Source organism: Hyla sarda, chromosome 5 (assembly GCF_029499605.1).
Source record: "Hyla sarda isolate aHylSar1 chromosome 5, aHylSar1.hap1, whole genome shotgun sequence".
Taxonomy (NCBI): Eukaryota; Metazoa; Chordata; class Amphibia; order Anura; family Hylidae; genus Hyla; species Hyla sarda.
Genome location: NC_079193.1, coordinates 375,968,626 through 375,987,821, shown reverse-complemented (window position 1 = coordinate 375,987,821; position 19,196 = coordinate 375,968,626). Strand labels below are relative to the sequence as shown.

The 19,196-nt window shown below is 46.6% G+C and overlaps 1 long non-coding RNA gene across 1 annotated transcript in view; it reads right to left on the bottom strand.

The window, feature by feature from the left end:
* The window catches only part of LOC130272788 (uncharacterized), a 47,438-nt gene extending 32,074 nt beyond the window's left edge, over positions 1-15,364 (bottom strand). The window contains exons 1-2 of the long non-coding RNA XR_008843749.1: positions 15,232-15,364; positions 5,833-6,002 (exon numbers count right to left, since the gene is read on the bottom strand). This is a non-coding gene — a long non-coding RNA (uncharacterized LOC130272788). The remainder of the gene's footprint in view (positions 1-5,832; positions 6,003-15,231) is intronic.
* Positions 15,365-19,196: the final 3,832 nt, after the last annotated feature.

Genomic DNA, 19,196 nt, shown 5'->3' with positions numbered 1-19,196 from the left:
GCGCTTCGCGCTGCCGTAGGATTTTCTCTTTGTTCACGCAGCTCTCTGTAATTCTTTCTATCCCGCAGAAGGTGAGGCTCTTTTCGTTGCTGTTATGGCACTCTTTCATGTGCTCTATTAATCGAGCCGAGCCGATGCCGGTTTTTAATGAGCGTTTATGCTCCCGGAATCTCGAGAAGAGGCATCTTTTGGTGGAACCGATGTAAAATCGGTCACACGGGCAGATGATCGCATAGATCACCCACTCTGAACGACAGCAAATGAATTCTCTGAATTTCTCTGATTTTGCAGCCGCCTAAGGTGATGCAGGTACCTTTATTCATCTGATTACAGTGGATGCATGTGCCACATTTAAAATTCCCTTTGAGCTCATTGTGAGACAGCCAGTTTTCTTTGGGTTTTTTACTGGAGAACGTGGATGGGACTAGAAGGCTTTTCAGGTTGTCGCTACAGCGAAAGGTGATGAGAGGTTTATTTTTGGCTTTTTTGTGAAGGATCGGGTCCCTTTCCAAAATGTGCCAATTGCTGTATATGGCTTTTTTGATTACGTTGACAAGTGGATTGAACTGGAATGAACAGTCGAATTGTTGCTCCTCCTTGTTGCTACTAGGGATGTTCTGTCTTTTGTGTGTTTTATAGATGAGTTCTATTCGGGGGATGGGTTGGACTTTATCCAATGCATCCGAAAGCAGTTTCTTAGGGTATCCCCGTTCGATAAACCGGTTAGTGAGTTCTGTGGCTTGTTTAAGGAATCCTTCTTCTTTACTGTTTATTTTTTTGATACGTAGAAATTGACTGTAGGGTAGTGAATTCTTGGTGTGTTGGGGGTGATAGCTGTTGTAGTGTAGATAGGAGTTGATGGCCATTTCTTTTCGGTACCACGTGGTGGTTAGGGTTTCCCCTTGTATGTGAAGTTCCACATCCAAAAATTTAATTTTTTTGTTGGAGAATTTGCTAGTAAAGAACATGTTCATGTTATTACTGCTGTTGAGGTAGTGGATTAATTCACTGAAAAGTGACTCTTCTCCTTCCCAGGCGATGAAAATATCATCGACAAATCTGGTATACATCTTGATGTATTTGGTGAATGGATTCTGGGGGTTGTAGATGCATTTTCTTCTCCAGGGCTGCAAGAAATAGATTAGCGAATGTTCACGCCACGGGTGTCCCCATCGCCGTGCCTGACCTCTGTGTATACCAGTCGGTATCAAAGAGGAAACAATTATTCTTGAGGATAAGCTCCAGACTTTTTTGACGAAGTCCACATATTCATCACTCTTGTCCGTGGATTTGAGATGTTCTCCTATCACCTGGATCCCCAGGTCTTGTGAGATCCTGGTGTATAGGCTTTCCACATCTATGGTGGCTAAATTAAAGGACTCGTACCATTGAAAGTTATTCAGCATTTGAAGGAAGCTGTCAACGCTTATTACGTTTTGTTGCTAACTGTGTTTTTAATACCCATATCACACTTTTTTCCACTTACCCGACCGGGTTCTCTTCACCCCTCCCCTTTCGGGTGACGCCCAGTTATAGGTGCGTCTGGGGAGAAACGAGGTAAGGCCAGACAAAGCGGTTTTACCCACGAAACTCTCCGCTGCTCCTGCAGCCGCATCCTTGCTCCCTCCCCACCCCTGGACAGCGGTTATTTCTGGATTTGATGCCCGAATAAAGGATTTGAAACATAGGTGAGTGCTGAAGCTTTATTTCTACTGAGCTACATAACTACTATAATACTGCTCATATATACAAGAATATAACTACTATAAGGCTAAGTTTCCACTTGTTTTTTTTTTTCTGGCAGTTTTTGGAAAACTGCCACTGCAGTTTTTGAGCCAAAGTCAGAAGTGGATCCATAAGGGAGGAGAAGTATAAGTCCTTCCTTTATATTTCCCATTCCTTTTGAATACACTTCTGGCCTTGGCTCAAAAACTGCAGTGGCAGATCTCCAAAAACTGCCAGAAAAAAAACCAAGTGGAAACCTAGCCTAATACCGCTCATATGTACAAGAATATAACTACTATAATACTACCTCCTATATACAAGAATATAACTACTATAATACTGATCCTATATACAAGAATATAACTACTACAATACTGCCTTCTATATACAAGAATATAACTACTATAATACTGCTCCTATATACAAGAATATAACTACTATAATACTGTCCCCTATATGCAAGAATATAACTACTATAATACTGCCCCTATATACAAGAATATAACTACTATAATACTGCTCCTATACACAAGAATATATCTACTATAATACTGCTCCTATACACAAGAATATATCTACTACAATACTGCCTTCTATATACAAGAATATAACTACTACAATACTGCCTTCTATATACAAGAATATATCTACTATAATACTGCTCCTATACACAAGAATATATCTACTACAATACTGCCTTCTATATACAAGAATATAACTACTATAATACTGCTCCTATATACAAGAACATAACTACTATAATATTGCCTCCTATATACAAGAATATAACTACTATAATACTGCCTCCTATATACAAGAATATAACTACTATAATACTGCCTCCTATATACAAGAATATAACTACTATAATACTGCTCCTATATACAAGAATATAACTACTATAATACTGCTCCTATATACAAGAATAGAACTACTATAATACTGCTCCTATATACAAGAATATAACTACTATAATACTACTCCAATATACAAGAATATAACTACTATAATACTGCTCCTATATACAAGAATATAACTACTATAATACTGCTCCTATATACAAGAATATAACTACTATAATACTGCTCCTATATACAAGAATATAACTACTATAATACTGATCCTATATACAAGAATAGAACTACTATAAAACTGCTCCTACTGTACGAAAATATATCTTAAATAACACTAACTTCTATCTGCCAGAAAATTTATTTGAATGAAAAAGTAAATAATCATTTGGCATTCCCTACATTTCTACATGGAATTACTAATAATATGTGGGGGAGGGGGCCGAGATTTATCAAAACGTGTCCAGAGGAAAAGTTGCCCAGTTGCCCATAGCAACCAATCAGATCCCTGCTTTCATTTTTAACAAGGCCTCTGCAAAATGAAAGAAGCGATCTGATCGGTTGCTAAGGGCAGAGCTGGGCAACTTTTCCTCTGCAAAGGTTTTGATAAATCTCCCCCAATTGGTCCAGATCAACTATATCTGTCTGAGACTAAAATTGTCTTATTTACCCCTAGCAATCATTCACTGCCTCGGTTTCATATCTTACATTTCCCTGGTTTTTGGATAGCTGACCCTGTAACCCCCCCCCCCCGTACACATCACTTATCCCCAATAAACTATTTTCTGTAGATTAGAACATTAGGTACAACGTTTGGACTTTTCCTTCCTTCAAATGTCTTTCAGTTTATTCATATTTTTGGGTGTCCTTGGGTGCGGAACCTTCTTCAGTTCAAACCACAATCGATCAAGACCCCAGTCAAGATAGGAAAAAGGACAGATGCAGGTGGGTTTGGGGTGCTCATTGCACCCCTGCAGCAAAATTGCGGGGGTCCGATGAGTTAAAATGGAGGCTGGAGTTCCTTTACTTTCCTCTGTGCAGCAGGATCTTCCATCTCCCATCAATTGTTCTCTTTAAGTAAACTTGATGCCCACTTCTTGGGAATTAAATATTCCTAAGAAGTGGGCATCAAGTAGGACAGTGCAAATGTCTGTGTTTTATTAGTTTATTAACATTGGAGTTTTGCATTGTAGTAGTGGTATTGTACTGTATTGTAGAATTGCAACAGAAACAGTAGTTTTGTAGTTTTGCGATATAGAAGGCAGCACTATAACATACATGGTATTGCAGCAGCCTGCGGTAATAGAGCGCTGATAATACTGATCAATACTGTTTTATGGGATAGCATTGTTCAATGTATGCAATCCAAAGATTGCAAGTTATAGTCCCCCAGCAAAGCTAGTAGTTGGTTGTAGGGATAAGCTAATCGAATCTAACAAATCAGACATGGGGAAAGGAACCCTAGGAAGGCGGGAAGACGGGTAGGCGGGATGACCCTGAATCACATGCAGCCTATCAGCAGCCAGTCACCCCTGTGAAGTCACAGCCCTATATAATCGTCAGCCACCTTGCGTTCAATCACATCAGCGTTCTATTGCAGAGAGAGAGAGGGACAGAGAGCAGTGTGTGTTGCACACTAGGCTTGGGCATTTTTACAGCAGCGATTCACCTGGAGACCAAATCCAGCCTAGAAGCACTGATAGGGAAGGGAGAGAGATTGAGAGAGAGAGAGTGCAATTTTGGGTGTAGTACACAGCGACTGTGTGCTGCAGCACTGGTGTGTACAACAACTAAAAAGCAAATCTTAGCCAGCCAGTTAGGGTGAGCAGAGCACTAAAAGCCATAATCGCCTACAATTAGTGCCTAATACAGATTACATGGCGGAGCGTATTGTCCTCTATTAAGTGTAACCTGTGTGTACATAGGTGGTGTACGATTTTGTTCCTGTTAAAGTCTTAAGGGCCTAGTTAATGTGAAAGGCCAGCTAAAAAGTACTCACCTGCTGGTGTTCTAGACAAATACTGTTTTAAGTGTAGTGGAGCATATTGTACTCCCCTCATAACTGCATACCACATATGTACATCTAAGTGGTTTAACATTTTGTTCCTGTTAAAGTCTTAAGGCCCTAGATACTGTGAAAGGCCAGCCAGAAGTACACACCAGCTGGTGTTGTAGACAAATACTGTTTTAAGTGTAGTGGAGCATATTGTACTTCGCCTCATATGGTCTCCTCTTGCTGCTACCACCTCCAGGCCTGGTCATTCTGCCACATTTTGGTCTCCTCAAACTGGTGCCACCTCCAGGCTGTGTCATTGTGCCACCATGTGGTCTCCTCATGCTGATGGCACATTACATCATTTTTTTTATGTTAATCTATTTCAAATATTCAATTTACATTTTTTAATATATAATATTTTCAATTGTGAAGCCCTATGGTTTTGTCAGGTTGCGGCCACCTCCAGGCTTGGTTATTTTGCCACTATATGGTTTCCTCATGCTTTCGCCTACTTCAGGCTGTGTCATTCATCAAGAAATCGGAGCATGGCTTACGCCACGAAAACTGGAAATGGGAACCATGGTGACCGACAATGGGAAGAACATTTTGTCTGCGCTGTGTCAAGGAAGCCTGAGCAATGTGCCCTGCATGGCACACGTGTTCAATCGGGTTATCAAGTGGTTCCTCCACACTCTCCTTGAGCTGCAGCATCAGAACGGTATCCCCCAACATAGTCTGATTTGCAACATTTCCACACATTGGAATTCCACCATCCATATGTTGGGGCCAACTATACAAACAGAGAAAAGCCATCACCAATTTCTTGATGATCCAAGCGGATAGGAGGACTCCCCTGTGTAACTTCAATGTCAACCAGTGGCAGCTCATACGTGACACCTGCCGTTTGCTCAGGCCCTTTGAGGAGGCCACATTATTAGTCAGTTGCCAGGATTATGGGATGTATGACATCATTCCACTGCTTCATTTCCTACAACACATGTTGGAAACGATGGCTGGTCAGGGCACTGGGCATCTCGAGGCCACATGAGCCTTGTGGGGGCTGAACTGGAGGAGGAAGGGGAGGGGGACAGTGAAGCTCAGGCAAGGTTTTGCTAAATGGGTGGTTTTTATAGTCATCTGTGGAGCTACAGGAGGATGAGGAAGACGAGACAGTGGACCCAGACACACCGTGGCCATGTGGTCTCCTCATGCTGCTGGCACATTAAATGAAACTTTATCTTAACCTATTGTAACACTCACGTTTAGAAGACAGGAACAGCAAAGCGGAATGGTCTTGCTACGGCTGGAGGGACCCAGGTTGACTAGACAGGTGGCTGAGGAGATTCAAGGCACAGGAGGGATACAGCAACTCATAGTCAGGATAGCAGAAGGTCAGAGCCGGCAGCCCAGGTGCGTAGTCAGGAACATAGCTGGAGGTTAATAGGCAGGCGGGGTCAGGTCAGGTCCCAGAACAAGGGGTCAGAAACACGGCAAGGCAAGACTCAGTAACGCTTTCCCAATGGCACAAGGCAACAAAGACCCGGCAGGAATGTGTGGGAGTTGCAGGAATTTATAAGTGAGGCACAGGTGTTAGACTTTATTATGGGCATACTGGCCCTTTAAATTTTACAGCTCTGGCACGCGCGCCCTACGAGATGGGGACACGTCTGCCGTAGCTGAGAGGCAGGGGAGGAGACAGCAGAGAACGGAGGGGAGTGACGGGCTGGAATTTGCATGTGGGCACATCCCGCAATGCGAATCCCAGCCCCGACGGCTGGAGGAGAGAGCGGGGCAATGTGCTCACAGCCAGTGCGTGTGGCCGGAGCGCAAACCATAACATCTATTTTAAATATTCAATTCAAATTTTACTAAATATCTTTCATCTTTTCAATTGTGAGGCCTCATGGTCTCGTCGTGCTGCTGCCACCTCTTGCTCTGTCATTGTGCCGCCATGTGACTCCTTGTTAGATTGGGTTTTGTGATCAAACAGTATTAGTTCAAAGTAAACACTGTAGGCTCCTGGGAAATTAAACTTGGGAATCTAGTGAAAATCTTAAATTTAAAAAATATCTTCAATCTTTTCCATTGTGAGGTCCTACAGTCGTCTTCATATATTACCTGTGGAATTACCACAAGAATCCAATGAAACAGGTTGCAGCGATAACAATGAACCATAACTGATTAAATGAAACATTTGCAGTTCCACACAGATTAAGACAGTCGGGGGGGGGGGGCTGGAACAGGTGGTAGCTCGCCTCGCAGCAGACCGTCAGTTCGATGCTCACCAGAATGGGTCCTCAGAAAAAGGATTTAAAAAAATTTAAATCAATTTAGATTCAATTGAATAATAATTACATTAAAAAAATCTCTTTAATCTCTTCAATTGTGAGGCCATATGGTTTCCCATTCCTGCTGCCACATCCAGATGCTCTGTGGCAGTGATTCTAATAGCGATGCCTGTAATCTGCATGTCATACTGAATAACAGTATTATTTAACTAACACAGCACACTCCATATGCGTGTTAGGACAAGGAAAAGTGTTCTATACTGCTATTGAGGCTGTATGTAGGCCAGAAATAGCCATTTTTAATAGCGATTCACCGCAAATAAATTTAGACCAAACCAAATTTTTTCAAAAATTCATTGAATTGGCTGAATCGAATTTTTCAAAAATTAGCTCATCTCTAGTTGGCTGCATGGTGCCGGGGAAGTCCCACCTCTATAGCATATTGTTAGGGAACTCCCGCCTCTATCACCATGCTTTCACCTGCTTTTGAATCTGCCTTTAAATGTGGATTTTGAGACAGGATTTCCCACCTTTTAATTTACCATGTGCATATTACAATTCCCCTTGTATAGCATTGTTACACTTCTATATACACCTGTGTTTCCCAACAAGTGTACCTCCAGCTGTTGCAAAATTACAATTGACACCTTTGGCTGTCCGGGCATGTTGTGAGTTGTAATTTTGCAATAGCTGGAGGCACACTGGTTGGGAAACACTGCTGTAGAACTTTCATGGTTGCAGCACATTTCCCTCCTCCACTAGATGCATATTCTGCACTTTAGTTGTTGCAGCACATTCTCCACTTTAGTTGTTGCAGCACATTCTCCACTTTAGTTGTTGCAGCACATTCTCCATTTTATTTCTTGCAGCACATTCTGCACTCAATAAACTGGGGAATGTGCTGCAACAACTAATGTGGAGAATGTGTTGCAACAACTTAAGTGGGGAATGTGCTGCAACTACAGAGGAGAATGTGCTGCAACAACTACAGGGGAGAATGTGCTGCAACAACTTAAGTGGGGAATGTGCTGAAACTACAGAGGAGAATGTGCTGCAACAACTTAAGTGGGGAATGTGCTGCAACTACAGAGGAGAATGTGCTGCAACAACTACAGAGGAGAATGTGCTGCAACAAATAAAGTGCAGAATGTGCTGCAACAAATAAAGTGCAGAATGTGCTGCAACAAATAAAGTGCAGAATGTAATGTAACAACTAAAGTGGGGAATGTGCTGCAACAACTAAAGCGGGGAATGTGCTGCAACAACTAAAGTAGAGAATGTGCTGCAACAAATTAAGGCTACGTTTCCATTTGTTTTTACTGGCAGTTTTTGGATGTCTGCCACTGCAGTTTTTGAGCCAAAGCCTGAAATGTATTCAAAAGGAATAGAACATATAAAGGAAGGACTTACACTCCTCCTCCCTTATGGGTTCACTTCTGACTTTGGCTCAAAAACTGCAGTGGCAGACATCCAAAAACTGCAAGAAAAAAACCAAGTGGAAACTTAGCCTTAATTTGTTGCAGCACATTCTCCACTTTAGTTGTTGCCGCACATTCCCCGCTTTAGTTGTTGCAGCACATTCTGCACTTTATTAGTTGCAGCACATTCTCCCCTGTAGTTGTTGCAGCACATTCTCCTCTGTAGTTGCAGCACATTCTGCACTTTATTTGTTGCAGCACATTCTCCACTTTAGTTGTTGCAGCACATTCTCTACTTTAGTTGTTGCAGCACATTCTGCACTTTATTTGTTGCAGCACATTCCCCACTTTAGTTGTTGCGGCACATTCTACATTTTATTTTTTGCAGCACATTCTCCTCTTTAGTTGTTGCAGCACATTCTCCTCTTTAGTTGTTGCAGCACATTCTACACTTTAGTTGTTGCAGCACATTCTCCTCTTTATTTATTGCCGCACATTCTCCCCTTTAGTTGTTGCAGCACATTCTCCTCTTTATTTAATCTCCTCTTTAGTTGCTGCAGCACATTCTCCCTGCTTCTTTTGCAGTATACAGTATAGCTCTGCACATATTGCGGTTTCTAGGAGGTTTGCTGTTGATGTGTTTGTTTTATTTTTGGTCTGCTATGCTCGGAGTTGTAGTTTTGCAACAGCTGGAGGCACCCTGGTTAGGAAACACCGCTCTACAGGTTTCTCCTCTTCTCGCAGTCTACCAGGAATACATCACTTAAATCCCTTTAGCCCATTTATAACCGTTCACCGTCAGTTTTCGGCTCATTAGAAGGTTTCCTACATCTGGCCGCTTTACATTGTTGCGGATCCTGAGCGCCTGCGGAGAGCCTCGGATTTGCATTCCTTTTTCCCCTATAATAGAGCGCTCGGGGATTATCTATTATCTACAGGTTTTTAATCATAATGTGTTTCCAGGCCAGGGCCTTGTTTAGGCAGATCTGGTGGGCGCAGGCTGGCAGCTCATGGGCATCACATGCTATTGCCGTCAATGTCTTTGCAGGCGCCATCGGTTCCTATATGTATTTAGTCTCTGTCCTAGACTTGTGGAGCTGCTTATTGATTGATGCTCTGACTCGTCTTTTCTTTGTTTTCTCCTATTAACATATATTTAGATATTTTCCATTTTTCATCTGTGAAGGCCAACGGAGCTGCTGACATTTTGCCTGTAACGAGACTGCCACCTAGAGGCCAGAATCAGCGCACACCGCATAGAACGAGGACGGGTGACGGCACAGACAGAATTAAACTTGATCTAGAACTACACTGCTCAAAAAATATAAGGGAACACTGAATGAATGAACTAATCGTATGAAATACTTTCCTCTTTACATAGTTGAATAAGACAAAAATTATCAATGGAAATCAAATGTATTAACCCATGGAGGTCTGGATATGGAGTCACACTCACAATCACAGTGGAAAACCGCACTACAGGCCGATCCAACTTTATGTAATGTCCTTAATACAAGTCCCAATGAGGCTCAGTAGTGTGTGTGGCCTCCACGTGCCCGTATGACCTCCCTACAATGCCTGGGCATGATCCTGATGAGGTGGAGGATGGTCTCCTGAGGGATGTCCTCCCAGACCTGGACTAAAGCATCTGCCAACTCCTGGCCAGTCTGTGGTGGATGGAGGGAGACGTCCCAGATGTGCTCAATTGAATTCAGGGGGAACGGGCGGCCAGTCCATAGCATCAATGCCTTCCTCTTGTAGGAACTGCTGACACACTCCAGCCACCAGGGCCCCAGGGCAAACCGCACCAGGATATGGTCTCACAAGGGGTCTGAGGATCTCATCTTGGTATCTATGGCAGTCAGGCTACCTCTGGCAAGCACATGGAGGGCTGTGTAGCCCCCCCCCCCCCAAAGAAATGCCACCCCACACCATTACTGACCCACCGCCAAACCAGTCCTGCTGGATGATGTTGCAGGCAGCAGAACGTTCTCCACGGCGTCTCCAGACTCGGTCACGTCTGTCACATGTGTTTAGTGTGAACTTGCTTTCATTTGTGAAGAGCACAGGGCGCCAGTGGGGAATTTTACAATCTTGGTGTTGTCTGGCAAATGCCAAACATCCTGCACGGTGTTGGGCTGTAAGCACAACCCCCACCTGTGGACGTCGGGCCCTCATACCACCCTCATGGAGTCTGTTTCTGACCGTTTGAGTGGACACATGCCCATTTGTGACCTGCTGGAGGTCATTTTGCAGGGCTCTGGCAGTGCTCCTGTCACGATTCGGCTTACGGGTTGTGGATCCGCTGTGTCAGCGAGGGATTGGCGTGGACCGTGCTAGTGGACCGGTTCTAAGAGGCTACTGGTTTTCACCAGAGCCCGCCGCAAAGCGGGATGGTCTTGCTGCGGCAGTAGCAACCAGGTCGTATCCACTAGCAACGGCTCTACCTCGCTGACTGCTGAGAAGGCGTGGGACAGAAGGACTAGGCAGAGGCAAGGTCAGACGTAGCAGAAGGTCGGGGGCAGGCGGCAAGGTTCGTAGTCAGGATGGATAGCAGAAGTTCAGGTACACAGGCTTTGGACACACTAAACGCTTTCACTGGCACAAGGCAACAAGATCCGGCAAGGGAGTGCAAGGGAGGAGATCAGATATAGCCAGGGAGCAGGTGGAAGCCAATTAAGCTAATTGGGCCAGGCACCAATCATTGGTGCACTGGCCCTTTAAGTCTCAGAGAGCTGGCGCGCGCGCGCCCTAGAGAGCGGAGCCGCGCGCGCCAGCACAAGACAGCAGGGGACCGGGACGGGTAAGTGACCTGGGATGCGATTCGCGAGCGGGCGCGTCCCGCTGTGCGAATTGCATCCCCGACGGCCATGACAGTGCAGCGCTCCCGGTCAGCGGGACTGACCGGGGCGCTGCAGGGAAAGAGACGCCGTGAGCGCTCCGGGGAGGAGCGGGGACCCGGAGCGCTAGGCGTAACAGTACCCCCCCCCCCCTTAGGTCTCCCCTTTTTTTTGTCCGGTAACTGCCTCCCCTGGGATGAGGACACCGGGAAAGAATGGAGGGTTTCCTCAACGGCAGGCAGTACAGCAGGAGTTGGAATGGGGAGGGAGGGCAGAGGGTGAAGCTTGGCACGGGGCAGGGTGACACAAGGACGGGGGCCATGAGGAGGCACTGAGGTTTGCCTGACGGGACTGGGAGGGGGGGAGAGGCACTTCCTATGGCAGGCAGAGTCCCAGTTCTTGATCTCCCCGGTGGTCCAATCAAGGGTGGGGGAATGAAGCCGGAGCCATGGCAGACCGAGGAGGACCTCAGAGGTACAGTTGGGTGGGACGAAGAGCTCAATCACTTCGCGATGGGGTCCGATACACATCAGGAGGGGTTCTGTGCGGTAACGCACAGTGCAATCCAGTCTGGCTCCATTGACCGCGGAAATGTAGAGCGGCTTGACGAGACGGGTCACCGGGATGCGGAATTTATTCACAAACGACTCCAAAATAAAATTCCCAGAGGCACCAGAGTCCAAGCAGGCCACGGCTGAGAGGGAGGAGTTGGCTGAAGGAGAAATCCGCACGGGCACCGTGAGACGTGGAGAAGCAGACTTAGAACCAAGAGACGCCACACCCACGTGAGCTGGGTGCGTGCGTGCGTTTCCCAGACGTGGAGGACGGATAGGGCAATCCACCAAGAAATGCTCGGTACTGGCACAGTAAAGACAGAGATTTTCTTCCCTACGGCGATTCCTCTCTTCCTGGGTCAGGCGAAGACCGATCCACTTGCATGGCCTCCTCGGCGGGAGGCCCAGGCGTAGATTGCAACGGATACAGTGGGAGAGGTGCCCAGAGATCTAAGTCTTTTTCCTGGCGGTGCTCTTGGTGTCGCTCAGAAAAACGCATGTCAATGCGGGTAGCCAAATGGATAAGTTCTTGCAGGTTGGCAGGAATCTCTCGTGGGGCCAGCACATCCTTGATGCGACTGGATAGGCCTTTTTTAAAGGTCGCGCAGAGAGCCTCGTTATTCCATGATAACTCGGAAGCAAGAGTACGAAATTGGATGGCGTACTCGCCCACTGAAGAATTACCCTGGACCAGGTTCAACAGGGCAGTCTCGGCAGAAGAAGCTCGGGCTGGCTCCTCGAAGACACTCCGGACTTCAGCGAAGAAGGACTGGACTGTGGCTGTGGCAGGATTATTGCGGTCCCAGAGCGGTGTGGCCCAAGACAAGGCCTTTCCTGAAAGAAGGCTTACTACGAACGCCACCTTAGACCGTTCTGTAGGAAACAAGTCCGACAACATCTCCATATGCAGGGAACACTGAGACAAAAATCCACGGCAGAGTTTAGAGTCCCCATCAAATTTGTCCGGCAGGGACAGGCGGAGGCTAGGAGCGGCCACTCGCTGCGGAGGAGGTGCAGGAGCTGGCGGAGGAGATGGTTGCTGCTGTAGCAGAGGCAGAAGTTGCTGTAACATGGCGGTCAACTGCGACAGCTGCTGTCCTTGTTGGGCAATCTGCTGCGATTGCTGAGCGACCACCGTGGGAAGGTCAGCGAGACTTGGCAGCGGCACCTCAGCGGGATCCATGGCCGGATCTACTGTCACGATTCGGCTTACGGGTTGTGGATCCGCTGTGTCAGCGAGGGATTGGCGTGGACCGTGCTAGTGGACCGGTTCTAAGAGGCTACTGGTTTTCACCAGAGCCCGCCGCAAAGCGGGATGGTCTTGCTGCGGCAGTAGCAACCAGGTCGTATCCACTAGCAACGGCTCTACCTCGCTGACTGCTGAGAAGGCGTGGGACAGAAGGACTAGGCAGAGGCAAGGTCAGACGCAGCAGAAGGTCGGGGGCAGGCGGCAAGGTTCGTAGTCAGGATGGATAGCAGAAGTTCAGGTACACAGGCTTTGGACACACTAAACGCTTTCACTGGCACAAGGCAACAAGATCCGGCAAGGGAGTGCAAGGGAGGAGATCAGATATAGCCAGGGAGCAGGTGGAAGCCAATTAAGCTAATTGGGCCAGGCACCAATCATTGGTGCACTGGCCCTTTAAGTCTCAGAGAGCTGGCGCGCGCGCGCCCTAGAGAGCGGAGCCGCGCGCGCCAGCACAAGACAGCAGGGGACCGGGACGGGTAAGTGACCTGGGATGCGATTCGCGAGCGGGCGCGTCCCGCTGTGCGAATCGCATCCCCGACGGCCATGACAGTGCAGCGCTCCCGGTCAGCGGGACTGACCGGGGCGCTGCAGGGAAAGAGACGCCGTGAGCGCTCCGGGGAGGAGCGGGGACCCGGAGCGCTAGGCGTAACAGCTCCTCCTGCTCCTCCTTGCACAAAGGCGGAGGTCCTGCTGCTGGGTTGTTGCCCTTCTATGGCCTCCTCCACGTCTCCTGATGTACTGGCCTGTCTCCTGGTAGCGCCTCCATGCTCTGGACACTACGCTGACAGACACAGCAAACCTTCTTGCCACAACTCGCATTGATGTGCCATCCTGGATGAGCTGCACTACCTGAGCCACTTGTGTGGGTTGTAGACTCCGTCTCATGCTACCACTAGAGTGAAAGCACCGCCTGCATTCAAAAGTGACCAAAACATCAGCCAGGAAGCATCGGAACTGAGAAGTGGTCTATGGTCACCACCTGCAGAACCACTCCTTTATTGGGGGTGTCTTGCTAATTACCTATAATTTCCACCTGTTGTCTGTTCCATTTGCACAACACCATGTGAATATAGTGTATATTGGAGAGAACCGGGTAATCTCACCACCTCCTCCCGCTGACCCAGGGCCCATTATTTATACATGCAGGATGGCGGATCTTCTCATTCGCTTCTGCAGAACAGCAACAGTTTATATTGGGGTCAGGATGTGATGTAGAGAGAGATGAAAACAATATACAGACACGGCTGTGTATATAGAATTATCTACTGTGTATGAGAGGGAAGGAAGCCAAGAGGATACCAGTCCTGCAAAATCAATATCTATCTATCTATCTCTATCTATCTATCTATCTATCTCATATCTATCTATCTATCTCATATCTATCTCATATCTATCTATCTCATATCTATCTCATATCTATCTATCTATCTATCTCATATCTATCTCATATCTATCTATCTATCTCATATCTATCTATCTCATATCTATCTATCATCTCATATCTATCTATCTCATATATATCTATCTATCTATCTCATATCTATCTATCTATCTATCTCATATCTATCTATCTAAAGAATAAGTTGGCCAGCACTATTGATTCCAAACATGTTTTACCTATATCTTTGTGCTGGCAGTGTGCTGCTGTATTCTCCTGTTGCTATCTATCTATCTCATATCTATCTATCAATCTATCTAGCAAATTGATAAAGACAGCACCTCAGTCGTCCAGAATAGAAAAAGAAAATGGGGTGCCCGCACATGGAATCCGAACTTAGGGGCATGCTGGTCGATCACATCCCCCCACCAACGAGGGGCGGTGATGGCATTACCATGCTCAAAACCAGAGAACTCAGATGGATACACAACCTTGATTGTTTGAAACCAAAAGGACTCAATGTTGAGTTCAAAGTCCTCCCTAAAATGCTAAAACGTTGATTACCCTAGCCCCTTTATACTCAGTTGCTCCAACAAGCTATAGGTGATAGTGATATGTATCACAAAATTTGTATATACTGTATAATTTTTAATAATGGTGCTCTCTTTTGTTTTTAGACCACTCATACACCGGTTACTTCCCATGATGCCAACTATTGCTTTGGATTCCACTCCATGTTTACCATTGGATTCCATATACTACAATGTAGTCACTTCATTCCCCTTTCCTCCTCTGATTTTGCGGTAATTTACATCCATGTCTGATTACATGATCCCCTTTCTAACACTGATCTTATACATCTACTATCTACTTCCTTCTTATTGGCATTATCTCCCTCCGCACATTTGTTTTCCCTGTACTATCAACCTTACTGTTTTGTACTGGACCAATTGTGCTGTACCGACCACACTCTTCATTCCCAGAGCTCCGGCACGGCTGTTTCCTTGAATGGAGAGCTTATATAGACACATGTCGGCAAAAGTGTGTGGGTCAAGGGGTTCAGAGTCGGTCAGAGGCTACAGTTGGATTATCCTCGACAACAGCCACCCGACCTGGTGCTGAGTATGTACATGTCCATGAGCATCTCTTAATAGGCACCCCCCTTATTCATCCCAAATACACACTAGACAGGGTTGTCTATGTCCCTGATATGTATGTTGCTTGCTTTGTATGTGGGAGCTTATAATGTGATCCTATATAACATGGCACTCACATTCTCTTTCTTTCAGTTTGAGGACCCAGAGCGGATTTATGTTGGCATCGGTACACACACAGTGGTCTGGAGCGTAGGATCGGTCCACACACACCGACAGCTCCACTACATTACGATGGTTCACGGGATATGTAGTCGGTTCAAACACACCGACAGTGCACAAAATGCCTATCAAGCTTTGGACACCCACATGTGCACACAGATATTGGATGCCCATTACAATTTTGCTTCCTTTTTCTTTGTGGACACTTGTTGCTAAGGACAACGTCAGAAGGAACAGGTTTCCCACTGTCCTATCTTCCATTGGGGAATCTTAACTATCTTCTCTATATCAGCACCCACTAGTGGTGAAGTGCTTGACTAACTACTTACCCCAGACAAGTTCAGCATGGAAACGCTCATCGCTATTGGAGCCGCTGACAAATCCCGGTTACTAGGCTACTAAGGTACGGACTCATCTGTTGCCAAGGACGCGGCCCACAGTGCGCATGAGCAGTTTCTCCCTTACACCTTGCAGGCCTATTACGCATGCACTGATGACGGTGAGAGGTTTCTATGGTAGCAATGACGCCACTATGACGCCGCTACCCTCTCCCGACCCGGAAGCGATGCTAATAGCCGCAAATCATTTGGACATCACGCTGCATCAGCGTTTCTCCACACAGGCATCATGGCAAGGACCCCGGAAGTTATTCACAGCTGCACGCATATTGCATTTACACTCTCTTATTTGTATGATTACTATGATGAGTATTTGATATCTGATCACTGTATTATACGCATATATACTATGATGTTCTATATGTTATGGGATGTTCATGATATTCACTTTTGATTATGTATGCACTTTGTTTATTTATGTAAATTGTCTTGCTAATTATGTCGCATGACCAAGTGGGAGGTCTATTTAAACCCACCTATGTCACTATCAGTTACTTGAGAAAGCCAGTGTGAGACTGGTGAAACGTTGTCTTTGCACATGATGGAATAAACAACCACCTTTTGCATATTTGTGGAGTGCTGCATCATCTTTATCTCTATCAATCTATCTATCTATCTCATATCTATCTCATATCTATCTATCTATCTATCTATATATCTATCTCATATCTATCTATCTCATATCTATCTATCTATCTCATATCTATCTATCTCATATATATCTCATATCTATCTATCTATCTCGTATCTATCTCATATCTATCTATCTCATATCTATCCATCTAACTATCTATCTAGTATCCGGAAAATGGGCAGCACTGTAACTGAGAAAGTGGTGGACGCTGGAGCAACCTGGTAAGGGACCAATCAATCTGTAATGAAATCAGCAGCACTCAGAGATGTGTGAAATGTTTTGGCTTTTATTCCCCAGACATCACGTTTCAGCCGTCTCACGCGGTCTTTGTCAGGCAGTGAGTTGTACACAGTGCACGGTATATTTATATTTGTGGTCATGGCTCCAAGAGCCTAGAGTGGGACCTGTACAAACTGTATAATACTGACCGTACTTACCGACCTGGAAACAGGAGACCATCTAGAGGACCTAAGAGGGAAAACTAGCGGATGAGGTGTGCCCAATTACCGCGACCGTGGGTATGCCTGATAGAGGGCATACCCTAGTGGGAATTATGAGAAATGAGAGAGGGCTGGGTGGGTGACGCCAACGTAACACACGCCCCCAGATGTGGGAGAGGGGTGATTATATACCCCACGCCACTCCCACAAATAAAGCCAATTAGGCTTAACACTTGTGGTCATGGCTCCAAGAGCCTAGAGTGGGACCTGTACAAACTGTATAATACTGACCGTACTTACCGACCTGGAAACAGGAGACCATCTAGAGGACCTAAGAGGGAAAACTAGCGGATGAGGTGTGTCCAATTGCCGCGACCGTGGGTATGCCTGATAGAGGGCAAAGAGTCGGAGGTAGGGTACAACTGAGTTTTATTTGAATTTACAGAGCCAACACTTTAAACACCCCCGCCATCTCGGTGGACGGGTCAGGGACGTAGCGCTCGAAACAGCCAGAATTCCAGCGCCCCAACTTCTTGATGACGTGTGCAGGGGCATTGTGTTTAGACGCTGCAGAGGCTGCTCCGATCCTAAACGAGTGACCTGAAATGCCACTAGGCTCGTGTCCCAGGACTCTGACAAGGGACCGCACGTGTTTGGTGAACTGTGAAGAGGAGAGTGCTGACCCATTGACCGGCAGAAGAGGGCTGTGCGCTGGCTGTCCAGGGAACGTGGAAAGGAGTTGTGTGAGGGCCAGGACCGGACACCATTGGTGAAAAGTGGGGAAATAGCGTATGGTGGCTCCCCATCTACAGGTTTTGGTGGAAGACAGAGTGAGTGCAAACCCTGCCCCGTGCGGTGATAGTTGGCTCAGGAGAAGACCCCGTGACCTTCGACCGCAGCGTGTGAACTCCCCCGGCCTCAAGAATCCGTAGAAGGCCAAGTAGATCGCTGCTTTGATGACAGTGCTGAGTCTGGGACCAAACGGGTGAGTGTCCAGGAGTGAGGACATGGATCGGAAAAGGTCGCCAGTGACTGGTGCACGGGAGGGTGGTTTGGGACGTGACAGGACAAGGATGCCTTTGAGTGCCGCCTTAATAGGGTTAGTGGACAGTAGAGAAAGTGCGTCGGGATGTGAGAAGGATCTATGGTGTTGTAACCCTGCTAAGTGAAGCTTGATGGTGTTGTGGGAGAGGTGAAGAGAAGAATGGCAGAAACCGACATAAGCAAGAGAGGAACGAACCGAAATTGTGGCAGGGAGACCTTGTTTCTGCATGAACGTGGAAAAAGAGGCTAGAGCTGCGTCATACGCCCGTTTGGTGCTGGGTGCAAGGGACTGTCTGATTAAAGAATTAGCCACTGTGATGAAGTCTGTTAGTCCATCTGGAGATACTGTGTTGAAGGAACTGGGACCCCGACGATGTCTGCTTCTGGGTGTACCTGAAAGAACAGCTTCATGTTACCTCGTGACAGAGCGTCAGCTGCTGTGTTTTTAGTACCCTCAATGTGCTCAACACAAAAGTGAAAATTGTGCTGAAGAGCGATCAAGACAAACTTCCTGACAAAACGCATGATGTGCGGGGACTTAGAACGCCCTTTCCTTAAGATGTCTACTGTGGCCATGTTATCGCATCTGAAGCGGACAGTGGAGTTGACCCACGAATCACCCCGTACGGCAGCGGCTGCTACTATTAGATAGATCTCAAATAAGGCCGAAGTTTCGTGAAAATTCGGGATAAGCAGTATGTCCTGAGGCCAAGGATTGGCCAGCCAGTGTGCGCCATGGAGAGCGGCGAAACCGACGGCTGAGGCGTCAGAAACCACGGAGGGGGATGTTTCCATGGCTGAGGGGACAAAGAGCGAGATTCCGTTCCAGTTATTCAGGAAGTGACCCCACATGGCCAGGTCTGACATTGCCTCGCTGTCAATTCGAATGACATGCCTCTGCCCGGAAACTGAAGGAAGTAAGTCCAGGAGTCTGGATATGAATGACCTACCTTGCGGAATGATCCTCATCGCAAAGGCCATCATGCCTAGGAGGCTTTGGAGCTCCACCCTGGATACTGTGTGGCACTTTGTAATTTTCTGGATAACCTCACGGATCCTAGCCAG